Consider the following 15,070-nt stretch of genomic DNA (forward strand, 5'->3'; position numbering starts at 1 on the left):
TTTCATCTCTTATATTCAATTTACAATTATTAATTATTAATTTTATTATTTATTTTTTATTTAAGTAACATTATACAATACCACAAATGTTTGGGTTTATTTTCACCCCCCTTTTGCTGCATTATATCCTTCCGGAAAGCAACGATGAGCTGGCATTAGGGAAGGATCGCAGAACAAGGTAAAGAAGAATCAACCCACCACTTATGCACCATGATTGTGTCATGACTCAAGAATATGTCTCAGGAGGCACCTGAAACAAAACATAAGTCTGGAGGGACCACCCCTACATTCCCTTCTTTGGTTCCTACATCACTTACTGCCACCAGCATCCTATTTACTTAATAATTCATAAATTTATAGCCCACTTTCCCACTGAAGGCCCTTCACACCACCTCACCTGGCTCAGAAGATAAAGGAGGAAGGTCCTCAGTACACTGATATCACCTAATCACAAATGCCCAGGCAACCTTTTCCGGCACTTTTGTATAAACACGAAAAATCATGGGATGGAAGAAGATCTTCCCTAGATCTTCATACAGCTGAATGCTACAACAAGATTACTTTCTACCGTCTTGTTTATCAGATTTAAAAATAGGTTGTCAACATCCACCAAGAAGCCCAGATTAATGCACCAACCATATTATTTGTAATCTCTTCCCAAGGAGCTTACGCTGCTCTGTATTAGAAAGTGAGACAAGTCATAGCTTCCGATCTGAATTCAAAGGGAAGTTAATGAAGACCCAGTTCCTACTCCTCCTTGCCCTCAGTCTTCATCTGTTTCAACAGATTTTAAATTATGTCAAGGCACAACTATTTATGAAACCTGAGAAACAGCAGCTGCCATGCTTCCGGCTCACATGAAGGTTTCATGTTTTTAAGAAAACTTTGTAGAAAAAGCCTGACATGTAACGCTACAAATATATATCATGTTGAATTGCAAAAGGAAAAATAAAATGGGCAAGAGACAAACATTTATTCAGCAGCAACCAAGGGGAAATAAATCGTGAACCAACTAAATGGCATATTTCAGAGCCAAACTAGATGAGACAGCAGGAAGTCTGACCAACCACAATTTGTTTTTTAAGCTAAGAGCAGCATTGTTGGGGGTCAGATCACAGAATGGTTGGGTCGTGACGCTGGAGGAGAGGATCGAACCTCTACAGTGTAGAATACATCAATTGCCCCAATCAAAACTCTTTCCTGAAGTTCAGGGTCCAGCTAAAGATTCTGGGTTATCCCACATGCTGGAAGGTTTTCCCAATAGAATTTATCCCACCCCCAGTCACTTTTAGGATCACCAGAGAAGGTCCCATCAAGATGGCGTCAACGCCAAGGGATAGCCAAGGAAGAAAGAAGCACAACATGATTCTTACGCTTGTTATCAATATTGCCCACAAGCATGGAACCCAAGCTGTCCCTGAAAATAATTAAACCTGCAAGCTTACAGTACCTACGAGAGTGTTCCAGGGGCTATAGCAAACATCAGAGGTCATTCTTCAAGGGGAGAACTGTGGCAAGGAAGCATCAGAGGTCGTTCTGCAAGTGTGGAGGGGGCAGCAATCGTGGCAAGGGAAGTCTGGTGTCAGACGCCTCCTCCATAGAGCTCTGACATCCGTAGGTCCAAAAGGGGGTATTGCGAGGAGAGGGCTGGGGAAAAGGCACAGCTATCCCCATCGCCTGATTCACCTCCAAACCAAAAGAAAACACACAGCAGACCTGGAGGCTGGTGTCATTGATTTCCCATCCATTGTTCCCAATGGGAGGGAAATCATTAAAGGAGGAGACAGAAACGGACAGAGGACCACAAGAGCTCATACTTCTGCCCTGAAAGCACAAGTCCCACAGAGCGATGGATGTGGCACTTCAACAACAGCCAGCTCTCTCTCCCTCCCCTCTTCAGGATTGCAGACAAGCACTGTGATCCAAAAAAACCCTCACACCATACTGGAGCAGACGCAGGGTGGATAAAAATAAATGACTCAAAAAAAGAAAAATGATTTTTTTTTATTTAAAAAGGATTTTAAAAAAAATGCTTTTGGATGAAAAATCTTCCTAAAGATAGTTTTCTATTTAAGTTACATTATAGTCCAAAGGCTATTCATCAGGAAATAAGTGTATGTTTTAAGTTTTTCATGTGTGCTAAAAGTCAGTCTAAGTTGATTTTTTTTATTGTTTAACATATCAGTTAACAAACATGGATACATAAGCTGTAAAGTTATTGTTTTAGTTAAATAAATTGTTTAAATTGTTATTAAGGAAATGATTATTTTTCTCCTTCCGACAAAGTATAGCAGAAAAGCTGTCCAAATATAAACAGTTAACTTATTAAACCTCACAATAATTTCATAATTATCTGTCTATGCATTTCTAGTAGTATAACCAAATCAGTAATTCTTGATACAACTGTAAAAACTACTCTGAAAAATTACTATTCTGAAAATGAAACCTTCAACTGGTTGTAAATATTAATATTATAGCAGCAAGAATGAGTCTTTCTGTAAAAAAAAAAAAGATTTAAATAAAGTCTTACTGACTAGTGATTTAAATCGTGATTTAAATCGATTTGATTTAAATCAAATCCATCCTGAGCAGGTGTCCCTCTCAACTTGTGGCATGCTGGAAGGTTCTTCACCAGAGGAAAGTTTCAAAACAGGTAGTGATAAAGGAGGATATCAAATCCAAACCAAACTCCAATAGGGAGGGGCAGGGCTGAGCTGGCTTCCAGGGATCTGTTGGGTCCCAATCTAGTCTCACTGCCGTTGTATGATGACATTAGGCCTGATCCAGGCTTGATCACTATGCTAGCCTGGAAATGGCATAGGACATTCGCATCCTGCACACCTTCCACCATGGTCAGCAAAGTCTGCAGATATGGCAGTAAGCTCTACCACCCTGTGGGGGTGGGATTAGGACTGCCACACAAGTAGGGCTGGGTGATATATCAACATATTATCCAAAGCCGCTTTGAAGTCCATATTGTGATATCGGTTTCATAATTTTTACCTGCCAATATCACGAGTGTGTGTTATGCAAAAATCACAATGTGAGGAAAACAGTGTAGCTAGCAAATGCTTCTCTCGATTCCTGCAGCTGCTATTAACTCTGCAGCGAATCACAAGAGCAGGCGCTGGCAAAAATCACAATGCAGGAAAAACCATGAAGCCAGCCAATACCCATAGCTCCTTCCTTATTTCATACATTGCGATACATCAATATATTGCGCTGTTTAGTTCGTGATGTATCACACTGTTGAAAACCACATATCGCCCAGCCCTACGCACAAGTGTTGTCAACGCCATCAAGATGAGTTGAAAAATCCACAGAGAAAAACCATCTTATTTGATTCATTCCTTCTGATCCTTTAGCATTATTTCCCACCACATTTCCAAACTTCCTTCGGCCACCATGAAAGTTAGCAATTTATAATCATACACAGTGGGAGAACAAGGGCCCACAGGACTTTTACATTGTAGAGGATACAAAACTGCCCTAATGAACTTTCACACAGCTTGCAAGCTACAGACAGCCCATCTCTGGGAAACCATAAGGCGTTCAAGCAGAAACCATATGGGTCAAAATCAAAAATTGACATCTTTTTACGGCTCAAGCAGAACAATGACCTTCTGTCAGATCAAAGTCTAACTCAAGGCAATTGGCCCCCCTGGGAATGCTCTGCCTAAGAACTGCCACATGTGTTAGAAAATGGCACAGGGAAGTAAAAGGTTCTGCTGGCTCATCTCATCAGTGCACCAGGTTAAATATCCTGCTAGATTCTGCTAATCCAATTTAAATTGGCCAATATTTGAAATGTGATGCTTTGAGTGTTTTTAGCATTATAAAATCAACAGGTTGAATTTTACAAGGCAAAATTAATCTAGATGGGACAATCTAACGTCACCCAAAGTAGTTTATCATTATTTAAATATTTATAAACCGCACTTTGGTATAAAATATGGCAAGGCGGTATATAACATACAACTTAAAAACACAATACTGGTTTCATGATCCCACAAAGACTTGTGCAAGGATACTTATGTCAGTTGTGAAACAGATTAAAGGTATCTGGAGCACATATGTGAAACCTAAAATAACAAAAAGGCAAGATTGATTAAATGAGTTATAAGATTTATATACATACAGGTATATACTGTATACAATTTTCTCCATTCTTGACGTAGAGCCTATATGAGAAACAACAATCATGTGGTAACCAGAATTAATTACTCTCATGAAAGCACACAGCTCTTTCAGTCTTCAGAATAGTTTAAATGCCTTGAATGCCACAAAGGCAGGTTAACAGGACCAGGAATTGATAGGAACACAGGGACCTTTCCAGGGTCAGAACTTCTAAAGATATGCCTCCTTTAAGGGCACACAATTTAGAGTTGCACACGCTACATTGGTAGGGAAGTAACTCCCACAGCTCTTTGAAAAACTGAGCCCCTTTAAAGGCACAGGAAAGGGAAGAACGCTGTGCATTAAAAGTATATCAATTCAGATAATGGTTGTCAACTGTGCTTGCCAATATCAAGCAACATCAAAGCGAAGCTTCCAAATTCTTTGAACTCTATCTTGTGTTGCTGGTGTAGCACTATGGTGCGGAACCTTTTTTCAAGCTGAGGGCCGCTTTCTTTCTTAGTGTGTTTCAGGGGGCCACGTGGCAAGGGGTGCAGCCAGAGGCAAAAGCTTGCAAAGCAATGGATGTGAATTCTACCTCTGCACAGTAGGCAAGTTTGCATACACACTCACACACCCCTCTCCATCCTCCACCGAGGCAACATCAGGGACACATGGAACTCAAGAGAGTTAATTTGCTAGGATGGTACCGAACCAGCCGAAACTACCATTGCAATGCAATCGTCTGAGATGCAAGAACAAGAGTGTCCAGAAAAGTTCTTAAACTCCTGCTGCTCAAATATGCTGCTGGTTGCAGCCATCTGAAAGCAAATGCTTTCGTCACTTGTCAACTTTACATGGTCAAAATGGTCTTTGCCATCACGTTACGTCACGAGCAACGGCGCAATCAACAAACACTTCATGGGTAGCAGCGCCATGCCACGCACCTCCTCTTGAACTTCCAAGGGAGCCTGGCACTCTTTAGTGTTCCAGCCGATGCACACATGTGTACCTGGACTAACATTTGTCAGGATACTTTTAATTGGGAGCAACAACCAAGAGAAGGATGAAGACAAACATATCCAGCTGGGACAGCTCAGTGGATACAGCACGAGACTCAACCTCACGGTTCTGGGTTCAACTTGGGCAAACGAGTCCTGCAGTGCAGGGGGGTTGGACTAGATGACCCCCATGGTCCCTTCCAACTCTATGATTCTATAATATATAAGAGAGCTCACACCACATTCCTCACCCACAAGGTGAGCCTGGTAGCCTCCGCCTCCATTGACAGTTCAGCTGATACAAACTGAATGCTCGTTCAGATGCAACTTCTCCTTCAAGGCTTAGACAGGCAACCTGCTTGTTATGTTTTTGCTTCATTTTTTTAAGCATAACATGCATATTTATCATTGTTTTAAAAACTGTGGCTTGGATCCTAAGAAAAGCTGCTGTACTAAGGAAATGCACAGGAAGTTTCACGTGCTCTCCTTATGCCATTGCCATCCGTGCACCGCGAAAAGCCCCCCTGACGGGATGAGGAGACTGAAAGGATGCAGATGTGACGCTCTGCCCACCTTCGCACAATTCCCCGCTGCCCCACCACATCGCTCAGGAAGGTCCCCTGGCCCTACATCAAAACTTTTCAGGCGCCTGGAAGTTATCCTTCTGTGAATTTCCTTAAGCTAATTTATATTAGGTTCCAAACAATGGTCTCCCCACTATACCCACCTTCCACCCTCAAGGTACAAGCACTGCTCCAGAGATTCAGGGCAATTAAGTGCCTTGATTCCATACATTATGGGTTCTTCGGGGAGGAAGGCTGGAATAGAAATGTAATAAATACACAGGGAGTGCCAGTCAGTCTGTCAGTGCTGCCTAACAGCTGGCTTCCATTGCAAACATCCAGAGCACATCTGAATTGGAATCACAGTTCCCAGCCCACCGCAAAGGAAATTTCAATATGCTCCAGAGGGGTTTGCTTCCAAGGAAGCAAGCTTAGAATTCAAATGGCGGCAACTTTTGCAATGAGGCCTTTATTTTTTGAAAACTTTTATATACTTTTCCCCCAGATATAAACAGCCCTTGTTCTGCATATAACCTTAGCAGTTTTTGTACCACACCCCCACGCTGCACAAAGCTGCCAGACAGATAAATGACCAGTTTACAAAAATTCTTGGTATTCTGCCAAGCATGGGGTACCTCTGTTGTACAGCCATTTATTTTATTATTTTTCGCAATTGTTGTTCCCCACACAATGGAAGCTGGATATAAACAGATTAGAGAAAGTAAGAGAGTAGTAAATGCTAACAAATACTCACAGTCCCTGGGGATTTGATGTGGTCAGACAGTTTATGCTGGGAAAAAGAAAAACAGAATTTTATTAGGGTCCAGAGGTGAAATTTACTGAGATGAATGGAGGTATGACATACCTCTTGTCAAAGTTATTCTGCCAGACCTATTAAGACAGCTTAAGACTCACACTTCCTAACAATGAGCTTTGTTTTCTAGCTCATTGGTTTGCAAAGTTCTGAGCAACATGAGGCATTCTATGACAACAATATTTGAAGCCAACTCCCCACCCCCCACCCCGGATTCTGATCTTCCCTTGCAACAGGAGCTATTCCATGGCACTGGTCGTAAACTGGTAGATTAGGACCCACAACTGAATTGCATCCTGATTTCACTGGAGTAGCAACAAGAGAACTGCCCCCCAACCCTTCTCTGCATTCCATCTTTAGAAGTACAAAGAAAGGGTCTTTTCTGTGGTGCAGCCTAAGTGTGGAACACATTCCTGAAGGAGTTATGTCTGGTGGGGACTCCCCGTCTCCAATGCACGTTCTGGATGAAACTGGATCCAAGATCTGAAAATGTTGAAGGCTACTGGTTCTAAGGTACACCCACAATTTGCACTGCCTGGCTAGAAATTCTGAGGGCAAATTTTGAATGTATGCAATATTTATTTTATTATCAACCCTAAAGCAGTAAAACTTCAACAGTGTCAAATAATATAATAACAATTTATTATTTATACCCCGCCCATCTGGCTGGGTTTCCCCAAGCCATGCATCGTTTGTAACTTAGCACATAAAATTGTACTAGTTGGCATATTTAGGGAAATCTACAGATGTTCACTCCACAATAAGGCCCACTCTACGCAAAGGAGCTCATTTCTTGGTAAGCTTGCATAGAATTGCTGCCTTGTAAATGCCTTAAGTTTTGTACACGCAAAATTAAAAATATACCATCACTAGAGAGAGGGAGCTGCACACTCCTGCACCCTATGCTGCCCCCCTAGGGTATCTGCATCAGTCCTTTGAGAAGAGAGGCGGAAAGCTCCACCGCAAGGGGTCAGCCATATCAAAAGGACAGCAGATACAGGGTGCTTGCTTCTAATATCTCCAAACTAGACCAAAGGTCGCCAGGAAGAGGTGGCAAGCTGCAGCTAAGGCTCTCTTAGCTCTTCTCAAGGACATGGCAGTATCATCTAGGACTCAAGTCTACAGAATTCTGAGGAATTAACCTTCTCTCCGGCAGTATTTTGTCTTGCACACATAAATCAATACTAAACATTTTGAGTAGATAAAATTATTATCCTAGAGAGCATTTCACTCCTTCCAAAACAAGCAAAATATATCATAGAGGGTAGGGGTTTTTTTTGCATTTCCCCAAATGGCCATTTGGTGGCGGTTGGGAAATCTGGCGAAGAGGAGAACAAGTCCTTCCTTCCTGCCCACAATTTTCAAGTCCCCCCTCCCCAACCAAGCAGGCCTCTCTGGCACACCCACACAGACTGAGAATGTCCTCTAGAACAAGGGTGATTGGGTGCAAATGAGGAAAGGGCTCAGGCTCCTTTAGTAACTGTGCAGAAGAGGGAGCTGCAACACCTCCTCAAATCCTCTCTTCTTCTGCATCTGGCCTCTCCCAGAGCAAGGTTCTTAGTGGGAGAAGGAAATGCCTCTCCTGAGCTTCTCAACAGCAGTTCTCTTTTAAGGGTAAGTTATTGCTCATCTAAGCCCCTACTCTAATGCCATTCACATGCTTTAAAATGGTGTCAGCAGGCAGTGCTGTAAACACCACCATCAATGTGCATGGTGCGTTAGAGCAGTGTTTCCCAACCTTGGGCCTCCAGCTGTTTTTGAACTACAATTCCCATCATCCCTGACCACTGGTCTTGCTAGCTAGGGATGATGGGAGTTGTAGGCCAAAAACATCTTGAGGCACAAGGTTGGGAAACACTGTGTTAGAGAATACAAGAGGCCAGGTCTTCATTGCAGCACTGCCAGTAATTGCAATGCAATCTGAAACAGCCAATGCCCTGTTATGAAATCAGTTTGCATCCATCCAAGTCCCAAAGTCTGGGGAGCAGAGATGGATGCATGCTAAAGTAATTCTCAACTAAGAGCCCCGGTAATTCCTACGATTCAAAACAGAATTTTGCCATGGTGCAGAAGTTGTCCAACTTAGTCAGAAACCAATTCCCCAAGGCTGTAAGAATTATGAGGCTCCTCAACTTTGAGACATAATGTGAAACAGATGATTTGGCTGAGGCAAGTTGATAAAATGACAAAGGGCACATACAAGTCTCATGAGCAGAAGGGTGTGAGGGATTCTATGGCAGGGAGTATAGACATACTGTACTATAAGTAGTCACTTACCACCACACAAATTGGAGAAGCTCAAGGCAGGCCACTTTGGAAACACATTCTTAATTTATAATACCTCTGCATGGTGCTTCCCTTCACAGCAATATGCACAAAGGCAGGCACACGAGGGACACTATCATGTCTATTGTTAGTAGCACACCTTAATTTATTTACACCAGCAAAAGCAACATGGCACACAAAAACATCTTACTAGAATCAGGTTTGAAATCCCTCAAGAACAGCTGAGAGTACAACAGCAAAGACGTAATAAACTTGCTACTACAAATGCACACACACAGCCCCAAGAGCCCAGACCTCCCTAGAAACTCTCCAGCACACACTTTGGGAATCACCACTCCTGGTAATTAACCTAAATTTAAACTGCACTCCTGAACTTACTTGCCTGGGAATGAAGCCGACTAGGATTGGACTGTGCTGTAACCATGTGCAGGACTACCCATTCCTATAAGCCAGGGTGCCCAAACTTTTTTCAAAGAGGGCCAGATTTTATGAAGTGAACATGCGTGAGGGCCAACCAATGTTGTTGAGCTTTTTTTTAGGATTTAAGTTGTTGAGTTTTTTGTTTATTTTTTTTACAATTTCACCCCAAAGTTGGCCCCCAAAATGGACTTTGGACATGCCTGCTATAAGCCCTATACAGTGGTACCTCAGGTCAAGCACTTAATTCGTTCCGGAGGTCCGTTCCTAACCTGAAACCGTTCTTAACCTGAAGCACCACTTTAGCTAATGGGGTCTCCTGCTGCCACCACGCCAACAAAACCCAATTTCTGATCTTATCCTGAAGCAAAGTTCTTAACCTGAAGCACTATTACTGGCGTAGTGGAGTGTGTAACCTGAAGCGTATGTAACCTGAGGTACCACTGTATAAATCACAAAGTTGTTCTAAGTTCCTCTCCTATAAAATATGATTATGAAGTGTTTGCTATTATGCCAAATAAGGCTGAATGAATGAAATGTGTTTGCCTTTGACTATGTCTTTGTGCAGTTCTACTGGCCAGCTTTAGGAGTCCTATGTTTAAGTAAGTCCCTGATCTGTAGTAACTGAGATGTAGATTGTACTCATATACAGTACTTTTTCCTCAGTGTATAGCTTACAGGACATGCTGCCAAGTACTGGGGTACAAAACCCTACATAGCTGGGAACCAGGAAAATGAAAAGATAGTCTCACCACTTCACTTACATACCCAACTGATCACTGTGCTCTGCAGGAGAAGGCCCCCTGTGGATACCATGTTATCAGGAGGTTCCTTTCTTGGGATATCGGAATCAGGCCTTTAACATGGTAGCAGCCTTTGGAAAGCCTTCCCATTCCATATTAAACAGGCAGTCTCTGGTTTTTTTGTGTGTGTGTTTTTGGCACCTACTCAAGACCTTTTTTCACCAAGCCTTTGAAGTTGAATATCTTTACATCCCAGTCTGCATTGGAACTAATTTTAACTGTTTTTATATATGTAATTGTTTTATGCATGGAAGTGTTTCTCATTGTCCTGACACTTGTCTTTATGGTTGTTAACTGTTTTATTTGGTATATACAGTAATTGTTTATTTTTTTTAGTTGCTGTTACCCACCCGGGGACCTTATGGTAAAGGGAAACCCAATACTGTAAAATACACAGCTGCTGTCTCCGCCGTTCACACTAAGTGTACATTACTTTGAATTTCTTGCAGAAACAGACCTCACAACCCTGAAACCGACCCACCCCCGACGTAAACAATCCAGAAAAAGCAAACCTCTCTCACACCGACATTTTAAAAATGCACAGATGTTTGCAAATACCTCCTCGGAGTCAACCACCCCTTCCCTCCAACAGGCTTAAAACGAGCACTGGGCAAGAATAACGCGCACCAACAACCCTCCCACCACAATTATTGGCCTACATACTGTATCACAGTAAGAGAAGGCAGAAGGGGGAGGGGCGCCAAGCCGCCGGAACAGAAAAGGGAACCTTGCCAATTAACGATTATTACTTTCCCCCCTCCGGATTACACTTGAACCCCTCGAAATCCCATGCGCCCGTTACCTTTGCCGCCGCCCTCGGTGACCCCACGCCCAGCGCTGCGCCCGGAGCGCGGGTTTAATTCATTCTCCACAGCTGAGGCCGGCAAGAAAAGGCTGCAAGGCGCACGCCGCGCTCCGGAGAGGGGACGTGGGCGGGCGAAAAGCCGGAGGGGGCGGACGGGGCGCCGGTATGAGGAGGCACCTTTGGTCGCCCCTAGCGGGTGCGGTGGGGGTCGGAAGCCCCCCGTGCTGCGCCCAGGTTCCTTCGGGCACCCGAGGGGCGCAGGCACTCGGCTATATGCAGGCGCAGCGCAGGAAGGCCTAGAGAACATGGAGAGGGTGGGCTTAGAGCGCACGCCAAGGGGGAGCGCAGGGAAAGAGGGACGCGCGCACACGCCAGCGGCCGGGTCTCCGCTGCCCTCGCCTACCTGGCTTTACGCGACGATAAGCGCAGTCACTTCCTTTCGAGGAGGAGAAGGGGGGGAAGGACCCCGACCCCCAAGCTGACCACCACTCCCACCCCGGGCTGCCTAGCAACAACTATGAATCCCGGATCCGGTGCTTGCCAGGCCTGGATTACTAGGGAGAGCAGGTTGTCACCAGCCGAAGGCTGCCCCATCTCCTTCCACGCCCCCTGCATTCTGCACTCACTCACCTCGGGCAAATCTACCTCCTCCGGGGCTGCAAAACGGACCGGGGGTGGCGGCGGTGGCTGGGCCGGCTAGGAGTCCACCTAGGCTCACCTTCTGCTCCTCTCGCCGTTGCTACTGGGCGCCTGATAGCATCATCGGCGTCCCTCCCCCTGCCGCGCTCGCCTCTCCTCTCCCTGTTTCTGACGCACTCATTCTGCAACGTCTGGAGCTTTCAGCTGCACCCACTCCAGCGCGCTTGCAGCTCTTCCTCCTCAGTGCATCGCCCAGCCGGCAAGAAGCTGGTGCTGCTGCTACTGCTGGTGCTACTGCCGCCGCCGCTCCAACAACAAAAGAAATCCGGGGACAAACGAGACCTTGTGCGTAAAATCAACTCAAGCCTTCCTTTTGTCGTGCTCCAAAGATGGCACAGCTGGGCGAAGGATTTATGAATGCAAAATGAAGGGTAACGTTGGCACAACACACCACCTACCTTTCCTTCCAAAAGGCCCCCAATCTATTGCTGCAGCCGTGCTCCACTACAGCAGTCGCTGCAAATATTCCAGAGAACAAAATTACTGATAGCTGCCAGTGATGGGCAGGCGGCAAAGAAACGCAGAGATGGAGAAAGACATTTGGAGAGGGTTGGCGGCATCGCGATCTCTTGTTTGGGTATGGCAGAGTAGCGAGGGCTATAACGTCAATGACAGCCTTTGTTGAACGTGCAGTAGGCAAATGCTTAGAAATTGATTGGAAAGATGATTTTACAACAAAGGGGAGTTTGGAGCTGGAAGAAGGGAGGTTTATGTATGTTACTGCAATGAAGAAAGGAAAGGGCAGGCATTAGTGATGGTCCATGTATTGTAAATAAGCCATAAAACTGGCATAGGATAACACAGAAGGAAAGTCTCCGTTTTATTTAATAAGAAACAGGGTATTTAATCATCTAGGCTCCTGGACTGCAGGTCTTTGACTGTGTTTTGCAATGTCTCCCAGTGCATTTGCACAGAAGTAAATATCACTTTGCTCAGTGGGATTAGGTCCTGGTAAATCTGCAATCCATACATGCTTATTGTGGAGTAAATTAAATGGAACCGCTGGGACTTGCAGCTTGATTCTCCATATTTACTCAGAAGTCAGGTAAATCCCGCTGAATGCAATGGAGTTGACTCCCTAGTAAATATGCATGAGCCTCAGTTACAATAAATACAATAATATACCAGGGATACTCCAGAAAGGAGAGGATATAAACAAATACAGATTGAGGGAGGGGAAAGTGTGGGAAGGCAGTGATTTGGAGGAGAGCATCATATGGACCACGGAGACTTCATGGAGGTCGAGGAAGCTTGCTATTCACATTAAATGACATACAGATGAGTCCCTGAAGGGCCAAAGGTTCCCCAAGCTGCTTCGTAGTTTTACGTCCCTGAAAATGTGAAATAAACTATAATTCTAGAGAACCATCTTAAGAATTTTGTAAAGATAAATAAGTAAAGATATATTAATAGGATCCTGTTCCAGATCAGAGGCAGTCCCTTTCAAAGTTATATGCCTTTATCTTTAGCTTTGCATTTTGTGGAATTGTACCCAGGTAAGCACCACCTGTCCTCTTCTGATTAAGGTGTCACAAAGGTGTCCCACCTTCTTCACTGTGTCCACACACAAGCACACCTACCCATGAAGCTGAAGTTGGTTCCTAGTTACTTATTTGCAAATATATTTTCAAAATAGAGCTCAGCCTATGGTTGCAAAGCAGCTGAGGTGTACATGATTTGCTACTTAGTTTATAAATTGATTAAGAAGGCTTTGTTGATCCAAAGTCATTTTTTTATTTATTTAATGGTATTAGTGCACTACACCTCAAAGTGTTATCAGATTAAATGTATGACTTCCCAACTTCCATATGGACCTTTAAAGAAAGCATTGCCCTATTTGACTATTTTATGCTACCTTGTTCCTTATGATGTTGCCCTGATGAATATACATGCACACTCAGAGTTCATTCTCTATGAAGTGTGTATTCAGAATTTCTAAGCATTGTGAACAACTATTTTCAGGACACTGTTCTACTGCCAAGCAGAAGTTTTTCCTAGCATTTAGCCAGTCCTCTTTCTTGTAATTTTGACCTTTGGTTCAGGCCCCACCATCTGGAACAACAAGACAAATTTGCCCCTTCAGCTACAGGCACGTACACAATGCTTGTGAGATTGCTTCCCCCCACTGCATTTCAAGTCATGTTTTACATTGCTGTACACACCATTATCTGATTTGTTTCGCTGTACTTGCACACACACACACACACACACACACACACAGACACAGACACCTCAACCGAACTCCTAATTCAGTGAACCCTCACATGTTCATGCATTGACATGTAAAGCAGATGTGTGAAATGCAAACACGTTAACTTCAGCTTGGGTTTTCAAATTGGATGAAAGCTGGTTTGAGGGGAAACGCATCAAACAATATTTCTTGAGAAATTGCAGGATACATATGGTTGGTTGTACATCATGTGTACTTGGTTTCAAAGACCAGCAGAGGGAGCACACGAGCTGCAGCAATGGCAATGTGTACAGAACCTATACCTCAGCCCTTCAAATACTGTATTTAAAGGTGGTTATCATCTTGACCAGACATCCCCAAACTCGGCCTTCCAGATGTTTTGGGACTACAATTCCCATCATCCCTGACCACTGGTCCTGTTAGCTAGGGATGATGGGAGTTGTAGTCCCAAAACATCTGGAGGGCTGAGTTTGGGGGTGCCTGATCTTGACTATTAAGTCTTCAGCAAGTGTTCATGGAAAATAAAGGAACTAGCACACAAATTAGCTGTCAAAATTATTTGAGCATCCACACAAATATACTAATCACATGGGTTTTGGTAATGCTGAGCCTTTTTAAAATTTCGCTTTCCCAGTGATATGCTAGGCCTTCACACACATACCACATTCCATTCATACCTATACCATGCCACTTACTTTATCATTCTTTTGCAGCCATACACAAACATGACTCATTCACCTATTCTCAGATTCCATTCCAAAGATCCAAACTGTTCTTCACAACTTGCTATCTTTCTATTCAGAGGAAAATAGATAAACAGATGTGCTAGATGAGAACTCCATGCAGTCTTATACCTCAAGTTTGAAGTTGAAGTCTTCTAAGAAAGACAATACCACCTGCTGTTTTTGTGTATTTAAGGTGTGTGAAAGCTCACGTCTCGGGACTGTTCATGATCCTGCTGCCAGCATGTGGCAATCATGGTCCTGAGAGTCGCCCCAGCTTCTTCTGAGGAGGAAAAAACTTAAACACGATACAGAGTGCCCCAAAATGGACCAGAGGCAATTGTATTTCATCCAGCAGAGCTTTACTTGCTACTGAAGGCAAATAAGCATAATGATCACAAATCCAGTCCAGTACATTCAGGATTGGCACAGTCCATAAGAATCCAGTTGCAGCACTTACAAAAACCTGTAAACTTATAAGAAGACTAAACCTTAACACTAGGCATACTATGTTCAGAATACCACATCAGAAGTAAGACCGAGAGAAAGAGAAAGTAAAACCCAGGCTCCTTCTGGCCTATATTTATAGTCAGCATGACGTTAATTGGAAGAGATAAGAGAACCAGTTCAAGCCAGCTGTACTCAGCTTCTCT

General features: G+C 43.8%; 1 protein-coding gene across 4 annotated transcripts in view; it reads right to left on the minus strand.

Moving 5' to 3' along the window:
- FAM169A (family with sequence similarity 169 member A) overlaps positions 1–12,361 on the minus strand; it is a 36,580-nt gene extending 24,219 nt beyond the window's left edge. Inside the window, exons 1-2 of one of the 4 annotated variants that reach the window (XM_081929390.1) lie at positions 11,524–12,361; positions 6,435–6,470 (exon numbers count right to left, since the gene is read on the minus strand). The gene's annotated coding sequence lies outside the window, so the exon portion shown is untranslated. Of the gene's footprint in view, positions 1–6,434; positions 6,471–10,802; positions 11,155–11,208; positions 11,409–11,435 lie in introns of those variants that run through there. The other 3 variants (XM_081929387.1, XM_081929389.1, XM_081929388.1) reach the window with 3 other exon arrangements.
- Positions 12,362–15,070: the final 2,709 nt, after the last annotated feature.

The sequence above is a fragment of the Podarcis melisellensis genome (genome assembly GCF_964234715.1).
Source record: "Podarcis melisellensis genome assembly, chromosome: 11".
Lineage (NCBI taxonomy): Eukaryota > Metazoa > Chordata > Lepidosauria > Squamata > Lacertidae > Podarcis > Podarcis melisellensis.